The 10,861-nt window shown below is 43.8% G+C and overlaps 1 non-coding gene across 1 annotated transcript; it reads right to left on the bottom strand.

The window, feature by feature from the left end:
* Positions 1-7,255: 7,255 nt before the first annotated feature.
* TRNAG-UCC (transfer RNA glycine (anticodon UCC)) lies at positions 7,256-7,327 on the bottom strand. The gene has a single exon. It is a non-coding gene; the product is annotated as a tRNA-Gly (tRNA).
* Between the last annotated feature and the right edge of the window lie 3,534 nt (positions 7,328-10,861).

The raw sequence follows: 10,861 nt of genomic DNA, 5'->3' as shown, positions 1-10,861 counted from the left end.
AGGTAGGTAAGAAATCTGTTTACTAAACTAAGTTATCAAGTTTACCCAAAGTATATCCAAATATATTTTCCTTGTCTGGTATTATTATTCATAGAGGAAGAATCACCTTCTCTCCTTATCTTTAAATAAAAGTTCTAGACATTCATCAGACATCCAGCACTTTCAAAGGCTGCACAGGCTATTTTGCCAGTTGGCTGAGAAGCAATGGCCATGAAAAGCAGCTCCAAAATCTCCCCAGAGAATTACTGATAAAAAAATGAATTACTCCCGGGGTGGCACCTGTGGCTCAGTGAGTAGGGCGCCGGCCCCATATGCGGAGGGTGGTGGGTTCAAACCCAGCCCCGGCCAAACTGCAACAAAAAAATAGCCGGGCATTGTGGCGGGAGCCTGTAGTCCCAGCTACTCGGGAGGCTGAGGCAGGAGAATCGCGTAAGCCCAAGAGTTAAAGGTTGCTGTGAGCCGTGTGACACCACGGCACTCTACCCGAGGGCGGTACAGTGAGACTCTGTCTCTACAAAAAAAAAAAAAAAAAAATGAATTACTCCTGGAACAGATAAATCTTCTGTGGTTGATAGGATAGAAATTTGCTAATTTAGGATCACCTACTTCAGTACAATCACATACACTTTATGGATTAATAATAAATATTAATGGCAGAAGTTACTGAAGTAGAAAATAAAGACTTGGAAGTAAATATACTGCCAATATTCATCATGGCAACTTTATTGAGTGAAAGTGGCCCACATTTCTAGGAAGAAAGTCTGTCATAGACTAGAATATGAAATCAAAGCTAACTTAGTAGGATTAAGGTCAGTGGCTATATTACACACAACCACATACTGTCCCAGTACATTTCTAAAGTACATTTCTTAGTAACATTTCTTTTTCTTTCTTTGTTTCCTTCTTTTTTTTTTTTTTTTGAGACAGTCTTACTTTGTTGCCCTTGGTAGAATGCCGTGGCATCATAGCTCACAGCAACCTCAAACTCTTGGGCTCAAGTGATTCTCTCAAGTAGGTGGAACTACAAGTGCCTGCCACAACACCTGGCTATTTTTAGAGATGAGTTCTTGCTCTGGCTCAGGCAATCTACCCACCTTGGTCTCCCAGAGTGCCAGGATTACAGGTGTGAGCCACCATGACTGGCCTTCTTAGTAACATTTCTATTTTTTTTTTTTTTTTTTAGTAACATTTCTAAATGTGTATGTCCCCCACCTTTTGACCCCCGAAATGCATATGGTAGGACAATAGTTAATCATGAACAGAAGAAAATCAATGATGCTAAGATGATTGATACAGTAGTTAAGAGCTTTGGCTTTGGAGTCTGGCACGCTTGGAGTTGACTTTTAGTTCTATCACTCACTTGCTCTGGGGCCTTGGGAAAATCACTCATCTTCTCTGAGCCACCTCTAAAGAGTCACGGAGCTGTCTGTTCCTGGGAAAATTCTAATTCTAAGGTCAGCCTCCTTGTTCACCATTCTGCCATCTGATATTCCACACTTTTCCATGCCCATGAGGGCTGTAAAGTTTCTTGCTAGAATCTTTGTAGAGTAGAACTTGAGCCTCCCCTCTCTCTTCCCCTTCTTTTCTTTCCTCCCTCACTCTTTTTACTTATTTATTATTTATTTAGACAGAATCTCACTCTGTTGCCTTGGGTAGAGTGCCATGGCATCATTACAGCTCACAGCAACCTTGAGCTCAGCCTCCTGAGTAGCTGAAACTATAGGCTCCTGTCTCAATGCCCGGCTAGTTTTTCTATTTTTAGTAAAGACAGGGTCTCACTCTTGTTCAGGTTGGTCTCAAACTCGTGAGCTCAAGAAATCTACCCGCTTCGGCCTACCAGAGTGCTAGGATCACAGGTGTGAGCCACTGTGTCTGGTCACTCACTGCTTTTAGACGCATTAATCTCATTCCTTTCCTCCCAAGCATAAAACTCTCAAAGTAGTAAAAGGAAAAAAAAAACCATACAACAGGAATAGGACACTCTACTCCAGTAGCTCACTGAATTCACTAGTCATAGTGGAAATAGTATTAACTAATTTAAAGGATATTTATGAAAATTAGATTTGATAATGTGTGATAAAGTATGTAAAAACACTTAAACTGGATATATAGTAACAGCTCGGTAGATACTACAGCTTGCCTGGTTCATAAACCAGAGGGGCAATACTTTGTATTAAACCTCTGTAGGTATCAGGGCAAAACCTGCCCTTTTCCCTCCATCTGGTTTGCTGAAAGATCAACACACAGTTACAGTAGATTAATAAGAGAAAGGTTTATTTCCAAATGTCATGCCCATGGGGGGAGCCACAACAATGATTGCCCAAAGTCTCAGTGATGGTCAGAGACTTTTATAGATGCCTTTTGGAAGAGGGGGGAGAGTGTGAAAAGTATACGTGCAGGAAGTGGTTGCTAGGGGGGATGTGTGTAGATGGTTGAAAACAGATTGATTTGTAGATTAACCTGAGAGATAGATCTCATGCTTCAAATGACCCTGGGGCCAGTTCTGTTAGCATATAATAAGGAAGTCAGCAGTCCCCTCCCTTTTTTTTTTCTTGAGACAGAGTCTCACTATGTCGCCTGTGGTAGAGTGCTGTGACATCACAGCTCACAACAACCTCAAACTCTTGGGCTTAAGTGATTCTCTTGCCTCAGCCTCCCAGGTAGCTGGTACTACAGGTGCCCACCATAATGCCCAGCTATTTTTTTGTTGTTGTGGTTGTCAGTGTTGTTTAGCAGGCTGGGTTTGAACCCACCAGCCCCAGTGTATGTGGCTGGCACCCTAATGGGTGCCGAGCTACGGATGTGGAACCAGTAGTCCCTTTTTGATTCCCAGTTACTCAGATTTTATGTGGATAGAGGAAAGGTCACTTTCTTTTTTTTTTAAGTTTTATTTTATTTTATTTTATTTGGCGTCACAGCTCACAGCAACCTCCAACTCCTGGGCTTAGGCGATTCTCTTCATCCTCCTGAGTAGCTGAGACCACAGGTGCCCACCACAATGCCTGGCTGTTTTTTGTTGCAGTTTGGCCAGAGGCCGGGTTTGAACCTGCCACCTCTGGTATGTGGGGCCGGTGTCCTACTCACTGAGCCGCCTGGAAAGGCCTCTTTCAATGCTTCCTGATCATGAATAGCCTTTAATTCAAAACATTCTTTATATCAAGGAGTCACATTTTGGGGCAAAATTTCATTAGCTCCTTCACCTCTTAGGCATTTTGCTCTAAAGCAGGTGTCCTCAAACTTTTTAAACAGGGGGCCAATTCACTGTCCCTCAGACCGTTGGAAGGCTGGACTACAGTTTAAAAAAAACAACAAACTATGGTGTGCCACACCTTTTGGGGGCAAGACATGATTGCAAGAGGGACTTTACCTAACAAATGCAATCAGTGTAACCTGGCTTATTGTACCCTCAATGACTCCCCAACAATAAAACAAAAACTATGAACAAATTCCTATGCACACTGCACATATCTTATTTTGAAGTAAAAAAACAAAACGGGAACAAATACAATCACACCGCCTCATGTGGCCCTCGGGCTGCAGTTTGAGGACCCCTGCTCTAAAGTAGATCTGGACTCAAATTCTGGCTTCTTCTTTGTAAGGACATGCTATGCATATTTCTCAGGTTTTGGTAACCTCCTCTATCTCTCCAGGGATTTGCAAATTGATGTAGTCTATTCTTGTTTCCCAAACTCTACTTTGTATGTGTAGCCTTGTGCTAATTAAGATCTTGCAACAGAGACCCACATTTCCTCATGGCAACAATTCCCATTTATGCAGGGCATATGGGCTTTGTTTCTACAGACTTCTGCATCTCTCTGTGTTCTTTCCACTCGCTCTTTGCATTTCTTTTTTTTTTTTTAATTTTTTTTTTATTGTTGTAGTTTGGCCAGGTTGGGTTTGAACTCACCACCCTCAGTATATGGGGCCAGCACCCCACTCACTGAGCCACAGGCACTGCATTTCTCGCAGACCTCTGTGAGCCTTTGACAATTTCACATGGGCACAGGCATTAAGGGACAAGAAGGATGCAAAAGAGAGGAGGAAAAACCATAGTAGCTTCTTTCTTTTGCAACACATTATCTCATCATTACATTTTTCCTGCCAATTAAATGATAATAATAGTTAATAGTTATCGAGTAGCTGTTTGGTGACACCCCTGTTTTTTTTTTTTTTGTGGTTTTTGGCTGAGGCTGGGTTGGAACCCACCACCTCCAGCATATGGGACTGGCGCCCTATCCCTTTGAGCCACAGGTGCCCTAGTGACACCCCTATTGTAAGCCATTTGTATGTAGTATTATTTTATTTAGTCCTCACAGCTCTAAGTGGTAGGAATTGTTATTGTCTTTATTTTCTAGATAAGGGAATGATGCAAACAAGTTACAAAAGCTAGACAAAGACCACACAATGAATTATTGTACATTAAACCCAGGCAGAGAGCCCAAGGTTTCAATTAATATGCCCTTTCCCCATTGTTTTCCTCTAATGTTTTCAAAACGTTTTCTTTTCCTTTAAGATTTTTGCAAATTGTGATTTGTTTTCAATTTTATGCTGTTCTCTATAGAGTTGCAATGCTTTTCTAAACCTTTTAAAAGAGGAAACAAGACAGACGTATATAGAGCAGGTGTGAAAAGTCCTTTTTCCCACAATCCACTAGGAAAATACTGTTAATAATTTGGGATACTAAATTGGAACTAGTGTAGACCTTTCTTATGAACCTCAATAGCATTCTCTTGTTACAACACAAGGCCCATATTAGGAGAAAAACAGTATCATTGGGTTTATGATAGGATGCCCTTAATTTGCAGGAACTATGTCCAGAATTGTGCTCTGAGTTCTTATAATTTCTGTTGAGCTTCTTTTATTTTGTCTCAATCTCTCTCTCTCTTTTTTTTTTTTTTTTTTTTGAGATGGAGTCTCACTTTGTTGCCCTTGGTGGACTGCCATGGTATCATAGCTCACAGCAATCTCCAACTCGGACTCAAGTCATCCTCTTGCCTCAGTTTTTCATTTTTAGTAGAGATGGGGTCTCACTGCTGCTCTGGCTGGTCTCAAACTCCTCAGCCCAAGCAATCCACCCACCTTGGCCTCCCAGAGTGCTAGGATTATAGGTGTGAGCCACTGCACCCAGCCTTTCAACTTCTTTTTTTATATTTCAAAGTATTTAGGGGGTACACATGTTTCTGGTTACATGGATTACTTTTGTAATGCTTGAGTCATGGTTATAAGTGTGAACATCACCCAGACAGTGTTCATTGTACCCATTTGGTATGGTTTTGCCCATCCTCTCCTCCCACTCCCCATTTGATTTCCATTGAGTTTTCCTGCCCTCTGTGCACCTGTGTGCTCATCATTAGTTCTAATTTAATAGTGAGACTTTGCCTCAACCTTTAAGGAGAATGGAGAAGCAGAACAGTAACTCCAGGGGCAACTCCTAGGAGATAAAATGGCTAACAGGCCTTTTCTTCAAACCAAACTCCAGTGACTGGTCACTGTTGTGCCCAGATCTCAAAATCCCCCACAAAGACCACCAAGGAGCCAAGTCCGATGCAAAAGCAAAAGAGCCTTTTATTGCAAGCTCGAGCTTGGGCTCCCGGGGGCTCTGCTGCAATGGATCCAAGCCAGGAGCCCCGAGCTCTGGAACAGGGGATTTTTATAATGTGGCGCAGCAAGCTGGGTGTATACAACTTGATCCAGAGGGCGGTGCCTGATTAGGGGGGTGGCTGTCTCATGATTTCAGGGAATTGCCTGGGCTTAGTGGAAAGTGAAACTTATAAAACAAAATGGCAGGGGAAACGGAACTTAATACCTAATATAGCAATATTGTGGCCTAAGATAGCGTTGGTCTGGTTCTCTCAATTACCACACACAAGACGAAAGATCATTATCTAAACCTCCAGGAGCCCCATCATTCACAAAGTGGCATTCTAAAATGCAGAACAGTCTCGGAGCCTGTAGCACAGGGGTTATGGCAACAGCCACATGCACTGAGGCTGGCAGGTTTGAACCTCACCTGGGCCAGCTAATCAACAATGACAACTGCAACAAAAAATAGCCGGGCGTTGTGGTGGGCGCCTGTAGTCCCAGTTACTTGGGAGGCTGAGGCAAGAGAATCACTTAAGCCCAAGAGTTTGAGGTTGCTATGAGCTGTGATGCCATGGCACTCTATTGAGGGTGACATAGTGAGACTCTGTCTCAAAATAAATAAATAAAATAAAATAAAATGCAGAGGAATCTCTCTTGCAGCTAAAGATACTTTTTTTCCCCATTTAACACACACATATATAGCACTTACCATGTATTACCCATTCCTAGGCACAGGGGAATAGAAATAAACATAGAGCTTACACTCTAGAGGAGAGGAAGGAAAACAGACAGTAAACTAAGTAATGTACCAAATACATAGTGTTTCAGATGGTAATAAATGTTACGGAGGAAAAATATTCAGAAGGAAGGTAAAGAGTATTGGGCAGGGTTGTAATTTTGGTCTTGTTGATTTTTTCCCTTCATTTGTCTTCTTCTATAGTCTGTGCTATAAATTAAGGGTTTTTAAAAAGCCTTTATTTTTTATTTTTTTTTTAGAGACAGCCTCACATTATTGCCCTTGGTAGAGTGCTATGGTGTCACAGCTCACAGCAACCTCCAACTCCTGGGCTTAGGCAATTCTCTTGCCTCAGCCTCCCGAGTAGCTGGGACTACAGGCACCTGCCACAATGCCCAGTCATTTTTTTGTTGCAGTTTGGCCGGGGCCGGGTTCAAACCCACCACCCTTGGTATATGGGGCTGGCGCTCTACCCACTGAGCCACAGGCGCTGCTCTAAAGCCTTTTTATTATGAGATAAATTTACATATAGGAAAGAACAGAAAATATAAATATGTAGTTAAATTATTATTATAAGGTGAATACCCATGTACACACATCACCAGTCATGATCCATTATCCTAAAAGCTTCTCAAGTGTGGGTGACTGTCCCGCCACAACCCCCCCACACACTCCCAGATGTAACCACTGTCCTGAGAGAGCTTACTTACTCCCTTGAACTTTTTATAGTTTTACTACCTATATATGCCTCCAGCTGTTAGCAACTTCAAAGCCCATCTCAGGGTTTTTTTCCCTCTGGAGAATGAGTCTCATTCTGTCACCCAGTCTAGAGTACGGTGGTGTCAGCCTAGCTCAAGCCCGGTTCAAGCCCGGGTTTATGTGGCTGGTGCCCTACTCACTGAGCTACCAGCACCGAGTCAAGTTAAAGGTACCAGCTGCATTGGCCAGGAATCGAACCTAGGTCAACTGCTTGGAAGGCAGCTATGCTCACCACTATACCACCATTGCCGGTGCTAATTTTTCTATTTTCAATAGACATGGTATCTTGCTATTGTCTGAGCCTGGTCTCAAACTCCTGTTCTCAAGCAGTCCTCCTTCCACAACCTCCCAGAGCACTGGGATTGTAGGCATGAGCCACCACACTTGGCCTCATATCAGGTTTTGATCTGAGGTCATGCTTTTTTTGAGATGGCCCTTAGAGGCCAAGCAGGGAGTGGGACTCGGGTCTGGCTATGTTTTTCTTTATTTTTTTGAGAGAGAGTCTCACTCTATTTCCTAGGCTAGACGGCTGTGGTGTCATCATAGCTCACAGTAAGCTCAACCTCCTGGGCTCAAGTGATCCTCTTGCTTCAGCCTCCCAGGTGGCTATGACTACATGCACTTGCCACAATGCCTAGTTAGTTTTTCTATTTTTTTTTTTTTTTTTTAGTAGAGATGGGGGTCTCACTCTTCCTCAGGCTGGTCTCCAACTCCTGAGCTCAAGCAGTCCACCTGCCTCAGCCTCCCAAAGTGCTAGGATTATAGGTATGAGCCACTACACCCAGCCTGAGTCTGGCCATTTCTGCCCAATGTGGGACTCCTCTTTCTTCTAACAGGCAATCTTTATTCCAGAATTGCCAGTTGGGCTGGCAGAGACTTTCCTCCTTTCCTTTCTGTGGTCAGTGCTGGGTAATTTGTCCTGATATATCTTCCCGTTTTACTGGAAGATTTAATGAGATGTGCCCAATCTGTTCAATACATCCACTGTGTTCTTTATTTCGATTATTGAATTTTCCATTCCTAGAAGTTCAAGTTGTTTCTTTTTCAAACCTGCCATGTCTCTCTCTCTCTTTTTTTTGAGACAGAGCCTCAAGCTATCACCCTGGAGTGGGCATCACAGTGCCGTGGCATCACAGGTCACAGCAACCTCAAACTCCTGGGCTTAAGCAATTCTCCTGCCTCCGCCTCCCAGGTAGCCAGGACTACAGGTGCCCGCCACAACACCTGGCTATTTTTTGGTTGCAGCCATCATTGTTGTTTGACAGGTCCAGACTGGATTCGAATCCGTCAGCTCTGGTGTATGTGGCTGGCGCCTTACCTGCTTGAGCTACAGGTGCCAGCATGCCATGTCTCTTTTATAACTTTCTGCTCTGCAGATATTTTCAAGTTTGTCATTTCTTTTTCTTTCTTTCTTTCTGAGACAGAGAAACTTAGTTGCCCTTGGTAGAGTGACAGGGTGTCACTGCTCACAGCAACCTCAAACTCCTGGGCTCAAGCGATTCTCTTGCCTCACCCTCCCAAGTAGCTGGGACTACAGGCACCTGCCACAAGGCCCTGCTATTTTTAGAGACGAGGTCTCACTCGGGCTCTGGCTCTGGATCAGCCTGGTCTTGAACCTGTGAGCTCAGGCAATCTACCCACCTCAGTCTCCCAGAGTGCTAGGATTATAGGCATGAGCCACCACAACTGGCCTTGTCATTTATTTCTTGAAACTTGTCCGATATTTGAAATCGTTTTTTTTTTTTTTTGTAGAGACAGAGTCTCACTTTATGGCCCTTGGTAGAGTGCCGTGGCATCACACAGCTCACAGCAACCTCCAACTCCTGGGCTTAAGCAATTCTTTTGCCTCAGCCTCCCGAGTAGCTGGGACTACAGGTGCCCGCCACAACAAGATATTTGAAATTGTTATGAGAGAACCAGATTGACGCCATCTTGGATGAATAACACTATCTTAAGTTTCATTTTCTCTGTCATTTTGTTGCTAGAGTTTCACTTTCCTGTAAAAGCAGGGATTTCCCCGAAATCATGAGTCACTGACCCCCAATTAGAAACTGCCCTCTGGATCAGGCCATATGGCAGGCCCAGTGGCAGCCAATCCAGAAGCAGTCCCTTTGTTCAAGTGGTATACCCCCCTTTTGCTGTGCTGCATTATAAAAAACCCCTGCTTCAGAGCTCGGGGCTCCTGGCTTGGATCTGTTGGCAGTGGAGCCCCCGGGAGCCCAGGCTCTTTTGCTTTTGCATCGGAATCGGCTCCCTGGTGGTCTTTGGGGACTTTGTGATCTGGGCATAACTGTTAAAATCTCTTTCTGCTATTGATTCAGCAGGTTTGCATTCATGATGCCTTGTTTTCTAGTACTCTCTTTGACTTCATGCTCATCATTGGTCATTGCCTTTGGAGAATTATTTATGGTGGCCTCCAAAGATTTAGGATGGAGAGACTTTGTGATTTGACTGGGGCAGGCTCCTAGAGGCACTTCCAGTTCGTATCACATCAACCAAGTTCAGGGCTTTACGGATTTTGCTCATCGGGGTTATGGGTCCCTGGAGTGCAAACTTGCACAAAGGCAGGTATGTGGCAACAGCTTCTCAGGGATCCTTTTCTTTTTATTTATTCTCTAGCTCTGCTCGGAGCTAAGGCAGCCTTCTCTGTAGTTCCCATGGATGGAAAGTGAGGGAGCAGATCCATCCTCATCCTGGAGGTGCAATCTTTCAGGATCCTTGTGTGATGCTGGAGAAACTCCTATAAGATCCCCTATAGTTTGGATGCATTCTGGTCCTGGACTTCTGTATCTGGATCCCAATTGTGAAGCCTATTCATCTTCGGTGCTTTGATAGTTCATCTCTCTGATTACAGGGTATCATCCAAAAATTGAAACTTGCCCTAGGAGTTCACTACTGTCTTTTCAGCTCTTCAATACTTTTAAAGTATTATTTTGACATTTTCGGTGAGAAGGTCAAAATAATGTAGCATGATAAATAAATACAGCCACAAACCGTGTCGAGATCTTCCTATCAAAAGGTGGACTCTATTTTCTCTTCCCTTGAGTCTAGGCTGGCATTATGGTTTGTTTTGACCAATAGAAGACAGTGGAAGTGACATTATGGGATTCTCAGGTCAAGGGCTCAACTTCTACTCTTGTTCTCTTGGAACCCAGACACCATGGGAGGATGTGTGATCTATCCTGCTAGATAGGCAATGTGGAAAGCAACTGACGGGATCTGGTTGACAACCCCAGATGTGTGAGTGAGGTCAACCAGAGCCAGCCAGTCTCTAGACAATGTGCCATCTGACTGTGCCCAGAAGTGATCTAAGCAAGACACATAGAATGCCCCTACTAAGACAAGGCTAAATAGATGGTTTATAGAATTGTGACCAGTAAAATGGTTGTTGTTTTAAACCACTAAGTTTTGGGGTGATCTGTTATGCAGCAATAGACAAATGATATACCCACCTCACTATCAAAAACTTCAGCTCGGCTGGGCACAGTGGCTCACACCTATGATCCCACCACTCTGGGAGGCCGAGGTGGGTGGATTTCCTGAGCTCATGGTTTCAAAACCAGCCTGAGCCAGAGTGAGACCTCATCTCTAAAAATAGCTGGACGTTGTGGTGGGCGCCTGTAGTCCCAGCTACTTGGGAGGCTGAGGAAAGAGAATCTCTTAAGCCCAAGAGTTTGAGGTTGCTGTGAGTTGTGACGCCATAGCACTTTATAGAGACTGTCTCAAAACAAAACAAAAACCCCAAACTGCAGCTACCCTAAATCGAAATTTTAATGCCAAGAA

The sequence above is a fragment of the Nycticebus coucang genome, chromosome X, assembly GCF_027406575.1.
Source record: "Nycticebus coucang isolate mNycCou1 chromosome X, mNycCou1.pri, whole genome shotgun sequence".
In the NCBI taxonomy this organism is placed as follows: Eukaryota; Metazoa; Chordata; class Mammalia; order Primates; family Lorisidae; genus Nycticebus; species Nycticebus coucang.
Note: the sequence above shows the minus strand (reverse complement) of the source record. Positions and strands in the feature narration are given on the sequence as shown.